Source organism: Hypanus sabinus, chromosome 6 (assembly GCF_030144855.1).
Source record: "Hypanus sabinus isolate sHypSab1 chromosome 6, sHypSab1.hap1, whole genome shotgun sequence".
In the NCBI taxonomy this organism is placed as follows: domain Eukaryota; kingdom Metazoa; phylum Chordata; class Chondrichthyes; order Myliobatiformes; family Dasyatidae; genus Hypanus; species Hypanus sabinus.
The window spans coordinates 81,316,209-81,327,723 of record NC_082711.1 but is presented as its reverse complement, the minus strand read 5'-3'; the positions used below and the strand labels follow the sequence as shown (position 1 = coordinate 81,327,723).

General features: G+C 41.4%; 1 long non-coding RNA gene across 1 annotated transcript; it reads right to left on the bottom strand.

The window, feature by feature from the left end:
- Positions 1–1,210: 1,210 nt before the first annotated feature.
- Positions 1,211–9,406, bottom strand: LOC132395026 (uncharacterized). Its single transcript, XR_009512493.1, has 3 exons — positions 9,197–9,406; positions 7,566–7,630; positions 1,211–2,217 (listed from the first exon to the last, which is right to left on the bottom strand). It is a non-coding gene; the product is annotated as an uncharacterized LOC132395026 (long non-coding RNA).
- Positions 9,407–11,515: the final 2,109 nt, after the last annotated feature.

The window sequence follows — 11,515 nt, the reverse complement described above, 5'->3', positions numbered from 1 at the left end:
TTTAGACGCGGGAATTAAATGCAGCTTCTCCAAGTTTGCGGATGACACGAAGCTGGGCGGCGGTGTTAGCTGTGAGGAGGATGCTAAGAGGATGCAGGGTGACTTAGCTAGGTTAGGTGAGTGGGCAAATTCATGGCAGATGCAATTTAATGCGGATAAATGTGAGGTTATCCACTTTGGTTGCAAGAACAGGAAAACAGATTATTATCTGAATGGTGGCCGATTAGGAAAAGGGGAGATGCAACGAGACCTGGGTGTCATTGTACACCAGTCATTGAAGGTGGGCATGCAGGTACAGCAGGCGGTGAAAAAGGCAAATGGTATGTTGGCATTCATAGCTAAAGGGTTTGAGTAGAGGAGCAGGGAGGTTCTACTGCAGTTGTACAAGACCTTGGTGAGACTGCACTTAGAATATTGTGTGCAGTTTTGGTCCCCTAATCTGAGGAAAGACATTTTTGCAATTGAGGGAGTACAGAGAAGCTTCGCCAGATTGATTCCTGGGATGGCAGGACTTTCATATGAAGAAAGACTGGATTGGCTAGGCTTATACTCACTGGAATTTAGAAGAATGAGAGGGGATCTTATTGAAACGTATAAAATTCTAAAGGTATTGGGCAGGCTAGATGCAGGAAGATTGTTTCCGATGTTGGGGAAGTCCAGAACGAGGGGTCACAGTTTAAGGATAAAGGGGAAGCCTTTTAGGACTGAGATGAGGAAAAACTTCTTCACACAGAGAGTGGTGAATCTGTGGAATTCTCTGCCACAGGAAACAGTTCAGGCCGGTTCATTGGCTATATTTAAGAGGAAGTTAGATATGGCCCTTGTGGCTAAAGGGATCGGGGGTATGGAGAGAAAGCAGGTACAGGGTTCTGAGTTGGATGATCAGCCATGATCATACTGAATGGCGGTGCAGGCTCGAAGGGCCGAATGGCCTACTCCTGCACCTATTTTCTATGTTTCTATTTAAACTTCATTTTCAAACTTCGATTTTGCAATGGGAATGTGCTTGTTGGAGTCTTTTGGGAACATCATTCAAATATCATCGTTTTCAAATATTAAATAAATTAATCATTTTTCTTGAAAATATATAGTAAGACATTTATCTGTGCAAGTCACAAGGTGGCAGTGTATGCAGGTCAGAGACACTACACCGGGGCTAGAAAACAGTTTATTCAATTACTTTTCTAAATTGCACAAAAAGGCTGAAGATTAATGGCATTAATAAAGCAAGAATTTGTTTTCTCATATCCTGTAACATAATCAAATCAGCTATCTTAGTGACATTATTTTCAAAGCATTTTGAAAAGCTCTCAGTGAAAGCTTAGTCAGTTCTCTATGGACTGTGTAACATCTCTGGGAATTCACCAATAGACTATTTTCAACACACCTACAGAGAATCTAGAATTTCCACAACTAAGACAGCACTCACATTAGATAAGAACATGATGACATAAGTGGTTTAAATTCCAGTTTATATTTGGATTACATTCACCATTCAATCAATGTATTCCCTTTCTTTGTGGCCATTGAGGCTCGCTGTGTGAATTGTAATTTTTTTCTCTCTTGAAGATTTTGGGTAATGCCAGTGTACAGTTTGACTAGCTGCACTCCGTGGGAGCCAGACATTAAACACTGATTGCATTTGCAGACGAGTTGACCGCAGGAGCACCACAACTGAATGCAGGCCTGTGCTCAACTAATTCCCTGCATTTTCCAGCAGGAATCAATCAGTCTCAGTCAGGAGCAGATCTCCAAAACATTTACTCCCACCTTCTCTGGACTGAGAGCCTCAAGGATAATTCTATTATCACTCCCCCTGTTTCAAATGAAGTTGTTGTTTGGTTGAACACAGCAGATATTACAGTGAGTGCAATTCAGAAGAGGTATATGTAGAAATTTTGTAAGCAGCCCGCAACACGTTGCTGCGTTCACTGGCGCCATCGTGTTTTGGGTCCTCATGCTGGTTCACTTTCCAAAATGTTGACACATGTCTTTTGCCTTCACTCGCAGTTGCTTGAACTGCTGAGTTCTTCCAGCATTCTTTTCTTTTCTTTTTGTTGCAGCAGATCCTAAGTTTGGGATACTGTTAGTCTGGATTGCTGAGTATCACACCAGATGGTGATTATAAACAGTTGCAGTAGAGGAGGGGGAGGGGTAGAGGAGAGCAAGATTAACATCATAGCAGATTAATCCACCAGGTGAAGGCTTTCCTTTAACCTGTAACGTAATATCAAGGATGAAATATTAGTTCATTTTGCAGGTGTGAAACTGTTCTCTCTCTCTCTCACTCACACACATCTACCTTCTGAGTATTTTCTGTTCTTATTAAAGATTTACAAGTTGCCATATGTTTTTGTTTAATGTTCATTAATGGTAAGGACATTAATACTGGTGTATAATAGAAAGCCATTTTTCAGTCATCTGTTTAGTGTCTCCACCACAAGGGACTTTCATGCATAATGCCTGCAATTCAACTCTCATTTGTTGTTTTGTCCATGTTACATTGTCCGTGAAAATGTTTACTACATTTTCCAGAAATCTTCCAAACCTGATGTTGTACTTGCAGTTTGCAGTGCTCTTCTCAGAGTGAAGGCCTTACTCCTACAAAATCATGAAGTGACATGCACAAGCTGAGATGGGAGATCTTTGTAGAATTCATGAAACATAGAAGTGTATGAAATATTTTCAATGGATATTTAGAAATATACACTGAGTGGCCACTTTGTCAGGTACCTCCAGTATCTAATATAGTGTTCACTGAGTGTATGTTCATGATCTTCTGCTGCTGTAGCCCACCCACTTCAAGGTTCAAAGTGTTGTGCATTCAGAGATGCTGTTCTGCACCCCACTGCTGTAACATACGGTTATTTAAGTTACTGTTGTCTTCCTGTCAGCTTTAACCAGCCTGACCCTTCTCTTCTAACCTCTCTCATTAACGAGGCATTGTAATGCACAGAACCACCACTCACCAGATGATTTTGTTTTTGCTCCATTCTCTGTAATCTCTAGACCAGGCATGGGCAAACTACGGCCCGCGGGCCATATGCGGCCCGTTAAGCTTTTTAATCCGGCCCGCAGAACTTGATGAAATTATATTAATAAACCTTGTTAACGTTTTTTCCCCGCAATTCTGGCGTTTTCCCAATAGATGACGCACTCTATATACATTTGTGGTGACACATTTCCTGGCACACCCGAACCGGCTCACAATTAGCCAGCGTTCCGGCTAAGGGAGATAGCCTGCGGGGATTTGCGAGCACAGAGCTTTGGAGCCTCTGCGCCACGGGGGGGCAGGTTGAGGGAGGCTTAAAAGTGAGGCTGGGGATTTCGAATAAAGTTTTTTTTTCTTCGACTGCAGTTACCGACTCCGTGTCGTAATTTTAGCGCTGCATGTAGCACACCGCTACACATTGACCTTTGTTGAGGTGCAGCGTATTACTCCACATTTGCGCTTTACTCTTTGTTCGGCTCGACCTATTTGTGTGAACAGGCGTTCAGCGTCATGAACATCAACAAAGCCAGCCACAGATCCAAGTTAACTGACCAACACCTCAGATCCATCCTGAGAATTGCCACAACAAAACTAAATCCAGACTTTGATGCGCTGGCTAAAAAGGGAGACCAACAACACTGTTCCCACTGAAATTAAAAATAAGTTTCTTCGTTGTGTTATGTAAAAAATGCATTTGAAAATATTTTTTTCAATAAGCCTTACATGTTACATGTCATTTCTGTTAAGTGATGGACATGAGTAGTGCGCAGGTACACGTACGTTCTCAAAATAAAAAATGCGCTCCAGATCAAATAACGCGCTCCGCATACTGGCGCGCTGTCACTGTTCTGTCCTTGTGCTGGTCGTTGTTGAGTTTTGGCACAGGGGACAATTGAATAAGAAGGAGCAGGACAAGTAGACCTGCATCTCCTACCGTTTTTGAAATAAAGACAGGCAGGAGGAGAGTGATGATGATAATATCTTGAAGGATAACAGAATTTTCAGTGCTTTAAAATAATAACTGTTACTATTAAAAAAAGCTGTATTTTATTCATTTAATTTTCAGTGTTTTAAAAGTCATTTCAATAAATAGCTAAATACCATGGGACTTCAAAGACAGATATTTTGTTGTAATGCATTTGTTCATTTTCAATTGAAATTAAAGCACATGTTTTCTACATATCCCATGATATTTTATTTTCTCTTATGAGGTGTTTTACCAAAACACTCCGTCCATCTGCTCCTGGTCCGGCCCCCCTGTCAAATTTTAGAACCCTTTGTGGCCCTCAAGTCAAAAAGTTTGCCCACCCCTGCTCTAGAGACTGTTGTGCGTGAAAATCCCAGGAGATCAGCAGCTTCTGAGATACTCAAACCACCTTAATTGGCACAAACAATCATTCCATGGTCAAAATCACTTGGATTATATTCCTTCTGATGTTTGGTCTGAACAACAATTGAACCTCTTGACCATGTCTACATCTTTTATGCATTGAGTTGCTGCCATTTGATTGGCTGATAAGATATTTGCATTAACGAGCAGGTGTATAGGTATACCTAATAAAGTAGGCACTGAGTATATATTTATTTTTTTTTGTTTGTCAAAGGAATGTGATAATTCAGGCAATGGAAGCATTTATTTTCTGCCCTTAATTGTCCCTGAATTGAAGAAACTGTTAGGAATCAATGTTATCTCGAAGTCCAGACTGAGTGAAGCCAGTAAATTATCTACTAGAGTCAGAGCCATAGAGCTCTCGTCCCATAACCCACAGCTGAATCATAGCCCTCCATATCCCTCCCAGCCAATACTTATCCAAACCTCTCTCAAATGTTGCAATCAACCTCGCATCTGCCGCTTCAGCTGACAGCTCACTCCACGCTCACACCGCCCTCTGAGCAAAACAGGTTCCCCTTAAATATTTCACCTTTCACCCTTACCCTATGATCTCAGTAGAAAAAGCCTGTGTATATTTACTCATAATGTTGTATACCTCTATCAAGTCTCCCCTCATTCTCCTGGACTCTAGGGAATAAAATCCTAACCTACTCAACTTTTCCCTATAACTCAGGTCCTGATAACATAACCTTTAAATTTTCTCTGCACACTTTCCATCTTATTGATACCTTTCCTGTAGTTAGGTGACTAAAACTGCACACAATACTCCAAATTTGGCCTCAGCAACGTCTCATACAACTTCAACATAACATCCTATCTCCTGTACTCAGTGCTCTGACTTACGAAGGCCAATGTGCCTAAAATGCTCTTTATGACCCTATCTACCCGTGACACCACTTTTAAGGAATTGTGGATCTGTATTCCCCGATCCATTTGTTTTACTGTACTCCCCAGCGCCCACTGTATAACTCGTACCCTGGCTTGTCCTCCCCTCGTCTACAGGAAATTCCCTCTGTCATTTTTTTAGCTCATCTTTCCAGCTGGTCCTGGTCCTGCTGCAAGCTTTGATAACCTCCCTTGCTGTTCATTACAGCTCCCCCCCAGCTCCCAATCTTGGTGTCATCTGCAAATTTGCTGATCCAGTTAACCACATTATCATCCAGATGATAATTATGAATTTAAAAGAATATACCCAATACATATCCCTACAGCACACCACAGGCCTCCAGGTAGAGAGGGAACCATCTACTACCACTCCCTAGCCTCTCCCTCTAAGCCAACATTGAATCCAATTTATTAGTTCATCCTGAAAGCCAAACGAATGAACCTTCTGGACTAGCCTCCCTGCAGTGCTTATCAAAGGCTTTGCTAAAGTCCATGTAGACGATGTCTACTGCCTTCTTCATCAACTTTCCAGGTAACTTCTTCCAGTGTACGGTTAGGATTATTGAGTTGTAAGCACGCTATGTTGGTACCGGTAGCATAGTGACACTTGCAGACTGTGAGCACACTTCTTGCTGATTTGATTTGACATAAAAATGCATTTATTGTAATATCAATGTACTTGTGACAAGTAATACCAATCTTTCATTTTTTTTTAATCTAAGAAAACATCTGTAAAATTGATACAACCTCTGTACTCCCAATATTTAACTTTTGAAGGACTCCCACTCATCAAGCATCCCTTCGCCAGAAAACAACTTATCCCAATTCACACCTGCCAGATCTTTGCTGATGCCATCAAAATTGCCCTTTCTCCAGTTTAGAATCACAAGCTGAGGGCCAGACCTACCTTTCTCCATGATTATCTTGAAACTAGTGGAATTATGATCATTAGCTTCACTTCTGTCGCCGACACTGTCTTGTTCACTAATAGAAATTCCAGCATCTGACTCTCTCTAGTTGGGAATCTATACACTCAGTGCCTGCTTTATTAGGTACCCCTATACCAACTAAAGTGGCCACTGAGTGTATGTTCATGGTCTTATCCTGCTGTAGCCCATCCACCCCAAGGTTCAATGTGTTGTGCATTCAGAGATTCTCTTCTTCATACTACTGTTGTAATGTGTGGTTATTTGAGTTACTGTCACTTTCCTGTCAGCTTGAGACAGTCAGCCCATTCTCCTCAGACCTCCCTTATTAACAATGTGTTTTTGCTCACAGAAATGCCGCTCACTGGAAATTTTTTTCTGTTTTTCACACCATTCTATGTAAATTCTAGAGACTGTTGTTCATGAAAATCCCAAGAAATCAGCAGTTTCTGAGATACTCAAACCATCCTGCCTGGAACCAACAATCATTCCATTGTCAAAAACACTTAGATCACATTTCTTCCCCATTCTGATGTTTGGACTGAGTAACAACTGAAATTCCTGATCATGTCTGGGTGTTTTATGCATTGAGTTGCTGCCACATGATTGACTGATTAGATTTTTGCATTAACAAGCAGGTGTTCAGGCAAGCCTAATAAAGTGGCCACTGAGTGAATATTGGTTAAGGAAACTTTCCTGAAAACATTTGAAAAACTCTGCCACATCCAATCCTTTCACATATGGGAGACCCAGTTAATACGTGGAAAGTTAAAATCACCGATAATCACAAGCTTATTTTTCTTGCAATTATTGCTATTTCTCTATAAATTTGCTCCTCTAAATCCCGCTGACTAATGGAAGATCTATAATATAATTCCATTATCATGGTTTTCCCTTTCTTATTCCTCAGTTCCACCACATATTGCCTCAGTAGATGAGCCCTCCAGTCTGTTCTATCTGAGTACTTCCCTGACAGGTAATGCCACCCCTTCCCCTTTAATCCCCCCCCACTCTGTAACATCCAAAACAACGGAACCCCATGACATTGAGCTGCTGGTACTGTCCCTCCTGCAAGCAGGTTTCATTAATGGCTACTGTTATGTTTGTTCTTAATAAAGACAAACTTAGCATGGGTAAAAACACTAGCACATATTTTGTGGAATACTCCAGCCCAACACAATCGCATGCAGCTAGTTCACCAACATCGTTGTTGGCCCCAGGTGAACTGCCTGCAATGCCTACTGGGATCTGAATTTCTTTATTATGTACACACATGATAACACCTCTTCCCCCTTTAATGAAAACAAACACAATACTATTTCCTCATAAACCAGCAAGAAACAATAATCTTTCCAACATAGATACTTACAATCTGTAGCCAGTCCCCGTTTTCTCTCAGCAACTTTCAATTAGTCTCTGAGGTGGTTTAAGAACCTAAGAATTTAAGAAACAGGAACAGGATTAGGCCATCTGCCTGTCAAGCCTTTTCCACCATTCAATAAGATCATGGCTGATCTGGCCATGGACTCATCTCCACCTACCTGCCTTTTCCCCATAACCCTTAATACCCCTACTTTTTGATGATTTAATGATCCATTTTGATCTGATATATGTTTCCACAGATACGTATTTGGTGCATTCATGTTTGAGTCTTTCGGAAAACTCTGGTCGTCGTATTCATTTCTTTCACACCCTTCTGCCAAGGTCGTATCTGTTTGTCTCTGTTCTTGTTCTTTCTGTGTGACCATAATGCTCTATGTTCCTTGTAATGGTGTCTTGGAATACATCGATGTGATCAGTGAGTCTTTGCATGAGTTCCAACTGAGTTTAGCTCAGCTCCCAAAGCTCCTTCTGTTGGCTACGTATCATAGATCATAGTTTGTGTTGGACTGTTGCTGTTGTTCTGGCCTTGGGGATTGTGTGGTCTCCCCATTTTCCTTTTTATTTTTCCTCGTCAACTTTGGAGAGGATTGTGGAGATATTTTTTATTTCCATTTTTTAAGTGAAAGTTAATGAGAGACAGATTTTGAACCACAGTGACATGATGTAGACTCAAGGATGGTGACTTCGTCTTCACCATCACTCTGTTCAGCACTGGCATCCTGGCTGTCATGCCACTGTAGCTGGTACAGATGTCTAAGGAGGGTGGAGTTCTTGTGCTTCTCTTGCATAACCTCTCTGGAGCTCTCATGGATGCTGTTATGAATGGTGAGCATCCAAACTCCTCAAAGACATCTGTGTACTTCATACAGTCCCTCTTACTGGAACCTTCTCTTCAGTATACGGTAGCCTGTCGCTTCTAATTTCACTGGGTAAACCTTGCTCTTTACTTTGAGAGTCTTGTAATTATCCATAGATAACAGATTTACCTGGGCTCTGGTGGCTTGAACGGACATGTCTTTAGGATGTGCCTACCTCCACATTTGCTGTATTTACTGTTTGACCTTCGCTATTGCTTTGGGAAACGCCTTATGCTCTGCCTCTCTGTTTTTTACAGCATGCACCATTGTTTCTGCCCTGTGCAGTTTCTTAGCTTGTGCTCGTGTGGTCTCTGCGACTCTACACAGATTTATAGCCTTCAATCTTTATCACAGTCTACCTAAGTCCATTATCTGGGATCTCGCAGATGATTCTGTCTTTAACTAGTGAGTCTCCCAAATCTCCAAATTCACAGGACTTACTCAGTGTGTCTAGCTCAGCTAAGTATTGGTCAAAGCTAACTCCTTGTTTCCGATCACAAAATACTCCTCAAATTTTGTCATCAGAGTGTCCAAAGTACAGGCTGTCTCATCAATTTGAAAGCTGTTACAGATGTCCAAAGCTTCTTCGCCAATTACATGCAGAAAGATAGCCGCTTTCAATTTTTCATCCACCCCTCCCTGCTAAATATATCATTTGAATTGCTGCTAGAAGCATTTCCAGTTATCTGTTAAATTTCCGGTAAACTACATAGTGCGGGAGGACTGATCTCATCCATAATAGGCATTTATGGCTTCTCACCTGAATTTCTTGGTGTATCTGATGTTCTTGGAACAATGTGCTCTGTCACCCGACTTGCTGTCCGATCTTGCTTGCTTCTAACGCCTTCCATACTTACGCAGTCTTTCCCAGCTATACTCGGTATTCATTTATTGTCTTTGCTTAGACCTCAAGCCGGTTTCTGACACCATGTTATGTTTGTTCTTAATAAAGACAAACTTCTCATGGGTAAAAACGCCAACGCCTTTTATTTTGAACACTACAGCCCAACTTGAGCACTCCTCCTCCCTGAACCATCTGCTTAGCCATGTGTTAAACTGTATTGTTTTCCTATTTCTAGCCTCAATAGCACGTGGCCCAAGTAGCAATCCTGAGGTCACTACCCTGGAGGTCCTGTCCTTTAACTTAGCACTTAACTCCCTGAATACACTTGCAGCACCTCATCACCCTTCCTGCCTGTGTCAATGATACTGATATTGACACAACCTCTGGCTGCTCTTCCTTCCCCTTAGAATGCAATGGAGTCAACCCAGGAAGTTCCTGACCCTGGCATCTGGGAGGCAACATACCATTTGGGAGCCTTGTTATTGTCCATAGAACCTCCTGTCTATTTTCCCAACCAATGGATGCCCAATCACAATTCCTTGCCTCTTCTCCCTCCATTCCTTCTGAGTTACAGAGCCAGACTCAATGCCAGAGACCTGACTGTTGTGGCTTTCTTTTGCTAGCTTGAACCTCCAATAATATACTTGAGTTTGAGGAGAAAGACCAAAGGGGCACCATGCACTAGCTGCGTATTCCCCCTTCCCTCTCCTGACAGTCACTCAGTTTCATATATCCTGCACCTTAGGTGTCATTACCTCCCTGTATTTCCTGTCATTCTGCATCTACCAAATGAGCCAAAGATCATCCAGATCCAGCTTCAGTTCCTTAATGTGCTACGTAAGAAGCTGCTGCTGGGCGCACTTTTTGTAGATGTAGATGTTAGAGTCACTTGTTGTCTCCCTGTCTTTCCACATCCCTCACTCTATGTCATTCCGACTGCTCCAACTGACAATAAGAAAAACAAACTTACTAGAAGCTTACCCTAATCACTGCCTCTCCACATCATAGCCACTTGATCAAATGTTTCAGCTCCCCACTCTAACCCTAGCCCATTCCAACAATGGCCACTCCACTTAAATCAAACTTCATTTTATTGGTTTTTGCTTAGAGCCTCATAACCTACATGATCTCAAGCTCCATTGAAAGTCCTGCCAGGCCCTATTCGCTTTTCAAATCTTGTGTGTTTTCCTACACTGCAGGATATCAATGAAACAGATGGGATTTTGTGATAATCTAGTTATTAATCAATCTACAATAATGTGATTACCAATACTGAGACTAGGTCTAATTCCAAATGTATTTAATTACTTAAATTTAAATTCTATAGTTGCTCTGGTGGGATATAAAGTCGAGCTCTGGAATCAAGATTTCTGATTGTGAATTCAGTCAACTAACCATTATAACATATCATGAATATTCGTCATCATCGTTGTGGCTATCCCTCGAGGTCGAGGATGCTGGTCTTCCTTCCGTTTCCATAGAGCGAAGATGCCTGTGTGTGTATTTGTTCAACTTGATGTTGCCCTCCAAGAAGCACACAATACTTCATAAATCAACCAACTGATTCCAATGGCATGGAAACCATGACGATTAGAGCTGATGGAGTTGTTGCAGCCTTCTTCATAGCCGATGAGTTTGAAGTAACTACGTCTGCCTTTTCCACCGTTGAGGTCTTGGTTGGATTGTTCTTTGTCAGGGAGCTCACCCTCAACCTTACCACCATGGGTGACCCTACCAGGAACGTAGCTCCAGATGGAATCGCTCTCGGGAACTCAGGACCACACAAGCTTCTCCACCATGACAAGGTGACAATCCACAGAGAAGTATGAATATTAGGGATCATTAAACAGATTTTAATGAATGTTGTTTGTTAATATTATACAATGATGATATTTTTATTACTTGGACTTTTCATATAATTGATATGACAATTCAAAAGAGAAGGCAGTATTAATTTAATATTTGTTAGATTATAAGATATGGGAGCAGAAGTAGGCCATTCAGCCCATCAAGTTTGCTCCACAGATGGGACGAAGTTTTATGTAGAAAGATGGACAGAATGAATTCAATAAAATACTTCTCAGAAGCATGGAAAGAAATGCTTTTTTAAAATTCAAAATAAAAGAGTATGCATAGAAAATAGTATTGTGAAGAATATTATGAGGATGATATATTATTCCATTCACCGTTTTTTGCTGTATAGTACGCAAGAAAAAAGAGTTTCAACACTTGTTA